General features: G+C 47.3%; 1 long non-coding RNA gene across 1 annotated transcript; it reads right to left on the bottom strand.

Annotated features, from left to right (window-relative positions):
* Positions 1 to 3,487: 3,487 nt before the first annotated feature.
* On the bottom strand, positions 3,488 to 4,316 carry LOC136189886 (uncharacterized). The gene is made up of 3 exons (XR_010670470.1): positions 3,861 to 4,316; positions 3,683 to 3,809; positions 3,488 to 3,623 (listed from the first exon to the last, which is right to left on the bottom strand). It is a non-coding gene; the product is annotated as an uncharacterized lncRNA (long non-coding RNA).
* Positions 4,317 to 12,195: the final 7,879 nt, after the last annotated feature.

Below are 12,195 nucleotides of genomic sequence, written 5' to 3'. Positions count from 1 at the left end.
TTTCGATACCATCGATTCTATGGAACAAGTCACCGCCCATCCCTTGCATCGCCCGCCTGCGAAACGCTCGGCGATTGAGTCTCAGGCTGAAGTTCGCGTTATATAGCGGCAGTAATATATGTGTCGACTATAAAGTTTTGTCTATATAGAATTTACCTGAAGCCGAAGAACCGGGGACAGGAACCCAGAGAGAATCTGAAGTCATATTTACTCATATATTATGTACATTTAGGAAATCTATCGTTCTCACTTGTAGAACTTGCTCAAAACCATGCAGGAGCAACTTTCGCGGCGTCTGTCCAATTGCAGCAGCTAATGTTTCAGAGAGACGCATTCCAGGAAGAGGCCGCGGGTGCCAAGTCTTATCTCGGTGCAGATATACCTTAATTTGTAACATCGCGAGATAACCTTGATTTAGCGACGCTGAAACACGACGTATCAAACCTTACAAGCAATCTGGAAATGGATGAAGCAGAAAACGGTAAATTCTGTTTTATTGCCTGCACTCACTTGGAGCAGTTGGAAACTTACTAGCTTTCTCTCGTCTCCGAAAGGAGAAACGGTCAAACGGTCAAAAGTTCTCAAAGAATACAAACGCCCGTATAAGGAAAACATTCCGTATGGATCCTCAACTCATATAAACTTTTCTCGCGCAGACGTCGGTGCCATGCCAGTTCTGTGCAAATACTGCGAGGCTAAAAGATGGCGAAATGAATCTCCTTCCATGTGCTGCGCTCTTGGCAAGGTGTGCCTTCCGCCGTTCTCCCCCCGCCTCAGCCACTACTGCATCTCCTCACAGATTTCGACACTGAAGCTCTCCAGTTTCGTGACCATATTCGTAAGTACAACTCTTTCTTCCAAATGACTTCCTTTGGAGCCGATCGAAGAATATTTGAACATGGTTTTATGCAAACATTCAAAATTCAAGGACAAGTTTACCATCGAATAGGTCCTCTAGCTCTGCAAGCCGGCACCGAACCTTCGTTTCTTCAAATTTACTTCATGGAAGATCAAGCACAGCAAGTAGAATGCCGACTTCATTCGCAGTCTTCTCCGTCACACTTAATGAGACCGACGCTCTTCAGTATCCAAGAGATGCTTCGCGAATACAATCCGAACGTGTCGCTCTTCAAAACCGCTCTAGAGAAAAACTTACCCCAAAATAAAAAAATGGTTATTCGCGCAGACAAAACTCCCACCGGAGAACACCCCAGACGCTTCAATGCTCCTTCGGCTCCTGAAGTTGCAGCGCTAATTGTTAAGGGTACTGAGGGCAACTTTCGAGATATCGTTTTGAATCAGCGAGATAGTTGTCTCAAAAGAGTTTCCGAAACTCATCGACTATATGACTCCCTCCAATATCCTCTTTTATTTCCTCGCGGTGAAGATGGCTATTATTTGCAGATATGCAGGTTAATCCCGCCACTCGGGAGGAAAATCTATAAAAACGAAGATATCTCTCCTCTGCAATACTATAGCTATAGAGCCATGTGCCGCGAACACAACTTCAACATTCTACATCGCGCGGGCAAGTTGTCCCAACAGTTCTTCGTAGACATGTACGCCAAAATTAAAAGCGAACGCCTCTCCTATTTACGAATGAACTTTTAGGTGAAACACTCTTGCTATCAAATCGTGACGGTCTTGTGGCTTTTGATTTTTATTAAAGTTCTCTCTGTATTTCTGGCCACTTCGGATTGCAGGTCATAGTTATAAATAAGTCATGGCGACCGTAATGCTTTACGTAGATCATTGCGTCTTGCAGGCGTTCATGCATGTAGCGAGGACTTCCAGTGAATGTCGATGGGAGAATTATTCGCTGACCTACGCTATCTGGACTTCGTTCGTTCTGTAGAGCATCTCTGAGGTGAATGTAATCGTCAGCCCTGAGAACCGGCTCCTAGCAATCAATTTCTTTTGAACGCAGTAAGATTTCACCATGCTTCGGTTCTAGGTGCTTTGTCGTGTTTGTCGTGTTTCCCGACGTCTTCAGTTCCGATTTGCAGATATTGCAGGACACGCGACCGTCAGAGACAGTCGAAAAGTACTCCCACACTCGGCTTCTTTTTCGTTTGGCAGACATGCTGAAAACGTGCGGGACCTAGGGTGTAAACTGCCCGTAGGAAGCCACGTGTTCTATGAAAAGTACAAATCAAATAGCAATTATTTGGCGCGCGTGTTGAGAGAATGGACAGACATACAGTATATCTCTGGTATCGATATACGATATCAAAATCGATATACGATATTGAACTTCCAATATCGTTGATATCGATATTTTTATATCGAAACGCCCATCTTTGATCGCAACCCCATTCCATCGACGACTTGCGTGCAACGTATCCGACGTGGACGTTCGTTTGCCACGTCGCGAAATCGTCGGATGATAGAAACTATCGAAGAAGAATTTAATCTTACGTTGCTACTAACCCCACTGTCCGTCGCAACTGCAGCAAGCGTCGTCTTATCCGTACGAACCAGCTCGATACGGATCGCCTTCGACCCTTCCAGCCTACCAGACACCAACACCCTCGCCCTACGCACAGTTTGTTATGCTACCACAGAGGCTGCAACCACAAATCCAGTGTGGCTGCAACTTCCTTCATTTTCGATTCTGGCGGCGACAAAAGCGCTTCAAATAACGACCCCGCAAACCACGGCCACAAGTACCAAACTTTGTCGTACAACGTTAACCGCGCTGACCCATCGCTTTCCGCAATTTCCGGAGTGTCCGCTTTAAGTTATCAATATTGAACGGCTCTAAGGAAAAGGCCTTTTGCAATCAGATGCTTTGAACGCTCTCATCGATTCCGGAGCGAACAATGGATGTGCTCTAGCAGATACAGAAAGAATATCACGCCTCGCCGTAGAGCGAACTGGCCAACGTGGAAGTTGCCGATGGATGCACGATGAGGATTCGTGGATTTGACGCTTCAGATTGGTCCCTGCTACTAATCGAAAGGTTAATGTGCGTTTGTATGGCGCGTCATTTCCGCCAAAATTGCGGCATTCAATTCTTGATTCGGTTTTCTATTTTAAAGTTGGTTTTCGATTTTTTATGCGGTTTTTCATGCGGTTTCTCATGCGGTTTTTATTTCGATTTTTCATGCGGCTTTTTATGCCGTTTCTCTTGCAGTTTCTCAGGCGGTTCCTTTTCACTTCTCTGGTTCTCATGAAATCGTCGGAATTTCGTTGCAAGGTTTGGATCATGGTTCATCATCATAACCATGATCACTATTATTATTATTATTGCCATTTTCAATCTTCATTATTAGAACATTAATGATAAATCATAAAGTCTGACAATGAACTCTGAATTAAAGACAATAAACTCTGAATTTAAGAATTTGGCCAAAAGAACGCTAATCAAAGTAACAGATGTCTTAGACGATTGACGAAGAAAGACGAACAAGTTAGTTTTCATTCAGATTTGTCCAAACAGATCGTGGCCAAATTTCGGAAGAAAGCAGCTTCGCTATCAACCTGCGTTGTTGGCAACGTTAGAGTGAGAGCGCAAGTGCAACTCGTTGGCGTCACGCCTGAATGTGTAAACTGCATCGTCATTCGACGACCAAATCCCAAAGGCGGGGGTCGCGAGGTTCCCGTGCAGAAAACAAACACATCTTCAACAGAACACAAAACGCGATAATCATCTAAAAACCGTATTTCGTCTTTCCCTTACTGTGCCTTCACATTCTTGAAGAAAATATTCGAAGAGAATAAATGCTTCTCTCTCTTTTTCCACAGCATTTCGTCTACTTTGTCTGCGTAAACAATTTCCCCTTGCCGGAATAGATTCAAGAGCAAATCTGCATTCAAAGGAGAGTCGGGAAAACGACGAATATAACTACATATGATACCTGCTGTAAGTTTTGTTTCGCACCACAAGAAGAATGGCTTCATTGCCTGTGCATTGTCTTGTATCGCTTCCAGTACACCCAGAGTTCCTAATCCTTCGCGAAACTGATCTATTGCGCCTTACAATTTGGCAAGGCTGAAGTGGAACGTAAGCATTTGTACTAGTTCGGATTTCCATGCCATCTTTGCAGCCGCGAGTGGTCTTTCGTTACCACATTCATCGAAGAAGGTCTCGTGCGTGGATTCGGTCACAACAGCTACAAGGTCGTCATCATTCTTTGCAGCCAGAATCTTGAAAACCGCCATTGTCAATGTCAAATGCTACTAACTTATAAGGTTGTTGCGCCAGACTTTTCGAACCAGTTCTTCAATCCACTTTCTTGAAGGGCGACCTTGATAGATGGAGTCGGCATAGCGTCGGAATCCGAGTCGGCGACGCAGAAAAACACCTTTTTCCACGTCTTTTCACGACCGCGTCCTTTGCGTTTGCGGTTGTAGTGAAGGACGTGTACTACCCTCTAAAGTGCGCTAATTCCGTCGCTAATTATACCAATGGGTGGGGGTCGCGTACTACCGATTACCGCGCCTCCCTTGTGTCAAACTGCATTGGATTCATGTGTCACAACAACAGGCTGAAACATCAGCTCCACTTACGCACAATACGGCAATCGACAACAGAAAACAATGAATAGAGTCACAAAGGATATTGTTCACGAATGTGCAATGATATTCCAGAAGGCACTTGTTCCTCCTTGATCAAACTGTCTTCGCCACATGAATTCCTGTAGGTATGTGTCTAATAGGCGCGAATGCATGACGTTAAGACTCCTCATCATTCTTTTGCAGGTTGACCACATACCCTCTACATTCTGCGTGTGCGCGCCGGTAGCAGGATCGACGAAGTGGCGCGAATGATTGACAGTGGTGTGGCCGTACTGCCTTCCAGGCCGCGCCTGAATTGCTCTGTATGCGCGCCACTCATCCGAGTAGATGCGGGTTCCAGGACGAATGTGCTGTCGAATAATTGGCAACAGCGTCTGAGCATCTCGAGCTTGTACTTCCACCATGAAAGCGTTCCCCGAGCCTCTTTCCGTTCCGCCAAACACCCAATGTCCCTCTACATAACGCCCCCTGTGATATTTGCGACGCCCGAATTTCGATTCATCAATCTCCACCTCCAAGCCAACTCCCCTATTTCGACGGGGTGGTCAAGGAGATACTGAGCGCATACGTCTCACATGAAATTCAGCCAGTCAATCGCGGTGTGATTCGACAGCTCAAGATCGTCCTTAACTTGACCAGCTCGAGACTTCGTCGACTACAGGTGAATTAATCGAACCAATTTCTCAAGCGACACCTTGGACTCAGAAAAAAGCTGCCCTAAGTATCAGATCAACAGTTGCAAGTGGCTGGTTAAAAAACAGACAATCCTTACGTGGCGTAGCGATCGAACTTTCTGACAGCCTTTCCTCGGACATCTCCACGCTCGACCTTCAGGGTAACCCGGCCGACGAACTTCGCAGCACGGTCGGCCGCATACGCACACGTGGTGATCGGCAAGAAGACTCTGTTGCCGGAGCCAAGCTACTGCTGTGTCAGAATCGGTGACCGTCCTAACCAAGTCCACGTAGTTCATGCGAGGTAGAGCTCCGTGAGCGCCAGCAGCCCGAGCCATCGCAGCAGTTGCCAACAGACAATAAGAAGATGCAATACTGACACATTCGCAAGCCTGTCGCGTGCGGCACGAGGGAGGCGCGGTAATTGGTAGTACACGACCCCCACCCATTGGTATAATTAGCGACGGAATTAGCGCACTTTAGAGGGTAGTACACGTCCTTCACTACAACCCAACACTTGACACCAAGGCGCTCGACGAAGCTGGGAAAGAACGCCTTTGCAAAGAAAGAAAAGCAAAAATACTTTACATACCTATTGATGGTGTCGTCGCCGACGTTGCAACAGCGGACAGTGCTGACGATCCCGCAGGAGTCCTTTCGACTGACTCACTGCGCAGTGCGGCCGCGGCTTGATCCATAAAAGCAGTAGCTCGACGAATGTTGTCCTTCATAGGAAAAGCAAAATGGCGACTATCTGACGTGTTGGGTACGCATGCGCACGTACGTATACCCACTTATATCAATCAATGAATAGTACACCGCGCAAACGTGCTCTACGTAGCCTATTGCATTTCTCAGTAACCGCGCGAGACAAAAAATGCTGAACCTGTAGATAGATGTCCATTCCGAAGTTGGAGCTGGAACACAGCGGGTCAACAGAACGCGTGAGCTCGTCAACTTCATAAGAAGAAATATATCAGGCAACGTCAATTTGCCAGCTTTTGCATTCCTTGCACCCATAGTTGCATTGGTGACTTGCCCACTCCACTGATCTTATGATGAATCCATCCCTTTCTCCAAGTTTCCAAGTGACGATTTATTCGAGGGCCGTAAAAAAATGAAGAGCAAAGAGGTCTCGTTCGCTATTTGGATCAAGACAACCACAGCCTTCCATATGGTGAAATAAATCTTTGTAGAATTGAATGACGCCGAAGTGGACATCTCTCCACAACCTTTCAATCCTTTGGTTGTGGACACTACGACCCACAATCATTGTCCCAATTCCTCTTTTTGCATGACTCAGCATTGCCCATCCAACGTCGTAATTTTCACCACCCTGATCACTGCGGACACGAGCAAGCAGTCCAAACTCTCTGACCGCTTCGTTGAATAGACGCAAAACCGTCGACGCCTTGTTATTTGTCGAGCAGTGGAGAAAAACAGGAACTCTTGAGAAACCATCGACTCCTCCATGAACGACGAACCTCCACCTAAACCACCCGTATCAGTTCCACTGTTGAATAGAGACATCTCACTAGCACATACTTGATTAATTTATGATGCCCGTCTATGTGCCATAATGCCTGTGGCCCCAAAACGGAATAAGCTCGACGACGATGAGCAGCCCTAATCCACCGGAGGCACACACCTTGTGGATCACAGCGGGCCATGGACTCGCGGATACGGTGCTGCTGAACTCGACATCCTTTTGCGAAAAGCAGGCCGGACATCATTCTGTACCCTGCGTCAGGATTACAGTTATTTTAACGTAAGCGAAAACATAACATAAGCAACTGTAAAGCAACGCCTATGCTGCTGATTAGAAATATTCGCAGGATTTAGCGAATAAAGCTAATGTGTAAAGGACGTGAAATTTACTGACGATATCTTCAAAATGACCACAAAAATACATTTGAAACTTAGCGATGAATCGATTCGTCGGTTTTTCATTGAAAACGGCTGACAAGTCTTCTCTAACGCGCGTTACAACTTTCAAGGCACCTTTAAATCCTGCGATTTCCGAAAGAAAACGTCGCTCTATGTTGCAATGAAAATACACTTATCACTGCCTTATCTCTAAACCGCGTACTTTGGAGCAAAATCTGTAAGCCTTTATTGCCCCTATGCGAAAAGTGCTGATTTCTCGCCTTGAAATCACTACTTGCCTACATTAACATTGAACCGTGCAAATAAGCATCGGCTACAGCTTCCGCTTCGCAAATCGACGTGCAGCCAAGCGCCACTCTCAAATTTTTCAGCAACATTCATGTAACTCTAAGCGATTTGCGAAGTTGGTTGTGATTCATAGCAGTATTGCTGAAAATCACTGATGTTACTTACCCTTAATTAATTAGTAGAAAGCTTAAAGTGTGCAAAAATTGTTGAAATCGGATATTTAGTTTAGAAGTGACTCACCATTAAAAAATTCACTGTCAGTAATGTTTTTTAATAATCGATCTTTTGCGTAAAAAAACTTTAACACATCAAGTGTAACGTAAAGAATTTGAGCTCTCTCTTGGTTTCAAGTTTTGATCGATTAAAATTGCCGTTAAAGAAATCAACGTTTGCTAATTTTTGCAAAAACTTACGACTGCTGAAAAAAACTAACAAACGTTAGAAAATAATTTTTTCTTTGCTGTTATAGCTGTGAATTTCGACAAATAATGTGTGTATACGTAAATACTTGTCCCCGTAACGAATAAATATAAACGTCCCCGTAACGAATAAGTATAAACGTCCCCGTAACGAATAAACATAAACGTCCCCGTTACGAATAAATATAAACGTCCCCGTAACGAATAAATATAAACGTCCCCGTAACAAATAAATATAATCGTCCCCGTAACGAATAAAAATAAATGTCTTCGTAAAGAATAAAGAACGTTACAAAGATATTTACATCTATTACCAACATAAACTGTTACAAACATATAAAGAATGATAATATTTGCCGGTTTATCGTTCCATATGCAAGGGTCGCTGGCGCTTGATCCTGTCAGAGGGAACTCTTCAAGAAAGCGTCTTCGATATCCAGAAGAAGTCATCGATGACAGCGCTCTTCCCCGACGAGGTGGTAAGAAAGCAAGGTTGGCAGAGAAATCGGACACGACCTAGACAGACAGATATATATCTACATTATATATTTTTATTCGTCCCTCACGCGAACAGATTTACGCAAGGACATTTTGGCTTTATCTGGCAGTATCTTTCCTGTTGGAACTGTTCAAGCCAGCTGGCCGTAATAGCATGCCCCTTATAGTGACATAGAGAGAAATAACTTCTTCATATAGAGAATGAGATGCGAAATCGTCTTCTACGCATTCTGACAGTGGTTGCCACGCTTGTGACAGTTGCGAAGACTGGGCCACCTCGGCGTTGAAATCTCTGATGCTGCTTGTTTGCTTAAGCAGAAACGCTGGCAGTTTGTTAGCAACCTGTCTCTCAAGGCATAGAAAAAAACTAAACGCGGCGTCGTTTACTTCAAAAAGACTTCCACGCGATATGCGTGACAGCCAAGCAGAAGAGCTTACTGTGGACGGGTCAGAGTACGAATGATCAGGAAGAGTATTCCTCTCACATTCTAATCGCATTCCGTCAAGGCAGCAAACAAAAACGTCATTGCCAGAGAACTTCTTTTTAAGAGAAAAGGGGACGTACCCACACATGTATACCGGAGAATATTTCGCTCCGCCTCGTTGGGCTCTCTTTCACAAGCTTTTGCTGCACTATCTCCTTCCTTGCCAAAGCGAAAACGAAGTTGTCGTTCAAAAATAGCGCCAAAAAGTCGCTGATTCATCGACTGGCTGAAAATAAGATCGCTGCATTCTATCTCTAGGAGGGTAAAGATCCTGTCCCTCAAGGGAGGAAGGGTGGTGAGAGCCGCTTCCTGAAAGGCCAGAGAGGATTGCTCTCGCTGAAAAGTAATCGTTTTCTTCGTCAGACCGCGTTGCACGCACGAATTGATGACGGAAACGATGCCTTCGGCGTTTTCGCGAACTTTTGGATCATCCAGGGAGCTCTTCACCTTCGAAGACAGCTGCTTCATCACTATGGCTATGGCTCTGGGGGCGCCTGCGAGAACGATAGTCTCTTCGCAAAGGCAAGTAATAGCCTAGATGAAGTCTTTCATTGCGACGAGTCACACCTAGCTACGCGCAAATATCACGTGACTGAGGGAGTTGCCAATCCCTCTCTCATACATATAGGCTGGCACGCACAGTAGTAACGCGCGCCGGTATCGCTGAAAACTGGGCGCCAGCGAAAGGTAGGAGGCGCAGCCAAGAACAGGAGCCGTCTCTGTAACTTCTCGTACTATTTAATTAATCGACCAATAGATTTTTGATTTTTCTTGTAATGATCGCAGTTCGAACTCATACCGAAACCCACAGAAAAGGTAAAAACATACGGGAAAATCGTCACTATGACCGCATCAGTCATGGGGACACAAAAACGGTCACGTAATAGAGAGTTTTCTATCCCTCTTGATCCTCTATCTTCTTACCTGTGGTCGTCGCTGGCCCTCGCTGCGAAGGTTTGGCCTAACGCGCGCATGGGGAGCCGCCTCCCGACAGTAGTCTCGTTCCCAGCCCCCTCCGTTAAATATCACTACGGGGGAGTGAGTCTGGGGGAGATCTGCGCTCGTGTGCGCTTATCTCGCACCGCACTAACCGACTCCTACCGGCGAAACCGTTCTGCAGCGCCCCTTTGCATATCCTATAGAGCGAGATTCTCGCGATCCGTAATGTAGCTAGAAATCGACGCGCAACGCTGAATCGCGTGTGCACTTGCTACTTCGCGCGTACACTTGCGACTTCGCGGCACCTACGTCACTACCAATTATTCCTCCAAAAATCGGGGGAGCGGTGCAAACAAGATCAAAGGCATGTCCCCAGACCCTCTCCCGTAGTGATATTAACGGAGGGGGGAGGGGGCTGGGAACGAGACTATCCCGACAGCAGGACCAACTTTCACTGAGCATGCTCACCGCGAGTGAGGTAATAATAGGCATTAGCCAATGAGAATTCAAAGGCGCCCACGGTAGGGTACGTCAAGGCTGATCAAAACTGAGTGGGACTCGCGGCCTCGGGGCCATAGGCAGCAAACTTTCGGCGTCAGGTGCGGAAAGCGCAAAAATGGAATCGCGGACCTATTCTTCTGAGTTGTCGCCCAAAATCAATTGAGCGGCACATGGTAAACATCGCTGCAAACGTTCGCGAGATTTCAGTGATTATTCGCCAAAAATAGAAAGCTTTGTTCTGTAGCTACAGTCGGGTTTCAGTCTTTCAGGCCGATTATCTGCTAATCTGCGATGTAACAAAAATAGCTCGAGGCTGATATAAACGTTCAGGCTTCTTCTCGCAAGATAAAGTGGGATTAACATCTGCCTAGGGACTCTAGACCTTATCAGAGCCAAAAGCATTTCAATGAACGCGTCTTTGAATTCTTATTGGCTAATGCCTATTATTACCTCACTCGCGGTGAGCATGCTCAGAGAAAGTTGGTCCTGCTCCCCCGACAGGCTTGTCACTGATCCCGTCGGATGGATTCGAGCTACGCCGAATGAAGTCCCCCAACCAGTCACGGTAGCTCCTCCGAGCCACCGTGCCCTCTCCCAAGACGGATCACTACTTGTTTGCCCCCGAAGCCGTGCCTCCGTGGAATCAAACACTTGCCGATAGGTACGCTCCCTTAGCGCGGATCTTATCTTTGTTTTTAAGCACTGCGCGTTATGCTGTTTGCGCTGCAATAGCTACGTAGTTGTCTACGACCGCTGGATGTTGGCGCGCCGACGGAAGGCTACGCCCCGCTCGAGTTCGCAAGACGACCGGGCCGCCATAGCGAATCCTGAATCTCCCGGTCTGCCCGGGCTTCAGTCATGCCGCAAAACGCTGATCCGGATGGCTCTGCATGGGAACGACCCACGCGTTGGGCATCACAGAAGACGACGACGACGACGCCCAGACCTCCGAGCGCGGAGTTGTTGTTCTGTTCGCTGCCTTCTACGTCTCCAACGCCGACCCCACAAGCAATGCACTTCCGCCGTAAGACCGCACAGATCTACCACCATTACGACCTTTACTGCACTGATATAACGACAATCCGCGCGTCTACTCGCGACATACGGCAACCCCAGCCAACCGAACAATGCGAGCGGCGCGCACCTTCTTGTGCGCCTACTACTGCGGCCGACGCGACGGGTCTCGCTGTTCCTGCGGGGTTGGCTGCAGCGTTCCGGGCAACGTGCAGTCGGCCGCGTAATGCCCCTTTTCGCACTTATAGCACACATGAAGAAAGATGCAGTTTGCGCCAAAGCGGCAGCCTCTCTGCGTGTAGTTTAAGAGTTGTCAAACTTCGCGATTTTGCTTGCCCGCCGTCTTCGCCAACATGTTCGACTCGTTGGCGCGTAAGGCGCAATCCGCCGCCTTGTGGTTGCTTGCTCCACAATTTGAGTACGCCAGCCCCTCCGGGGCGATGACAAACGACGTGAAAATGTCTGCTTGTTTATGTCAGGTGCGGTTCCGCCGCCGCCTTCTGGCGGAAAACTTATTGTACCTACTGTAAGCAATCCGCCCGGCCGGGATTTTTCCGCCATGCAAACAATCAGCCTGATGTATCTTAACATTTCGCTTGCCTGGCTTGGGCGCTGGGCTACTTCAGGACCTTGGGCTTTGACGGAGAGCATGCCGCCACCAGCCCGCGACGTATCGACCATAAGAACGCTCGGAATTCCAATGCAACCGCTCTCCAACCCCTATCCAGCATATCGCACTTGACTATGGCAAATGACGCGAACGCCTGGACCCCTTGCGAGACTGAAGAGATGCGCCGCAGAGACGCCCTAAAACCAGAGCTTGGAGTAAGCCACCTTCCCGCTTGCCTTTGAGCCTCAGCAGCTCTTATCCGGCAGCAATTCCGCTAGGTCTACGTACTCGCGGGCTGCAATTTTTGCCACCACCCGTTCCGGAACCACTCCCAGGGACGACCCCAGCGAAAACGTTGG

The sequence above is a fragment of the Oscarella lobularis genome, chromosome 8 (assembly GCF_947507565.1).
Source record: "Oscarella lobularis chromosome 8, ooOscLobu1.1, whole genome shotgun sequence".
Lineage (NCBI taxonomy): Eukaryota > Metazoa > Porifera > Homoscleromorpha > Homosclerophorida > Oscarellidae > Oscarella > Oscarella lobularis.
Note: the sequence above shows the minus strand (reverse complement) of the source record. Positions and strands in the feature narration are given on the sequence as shown.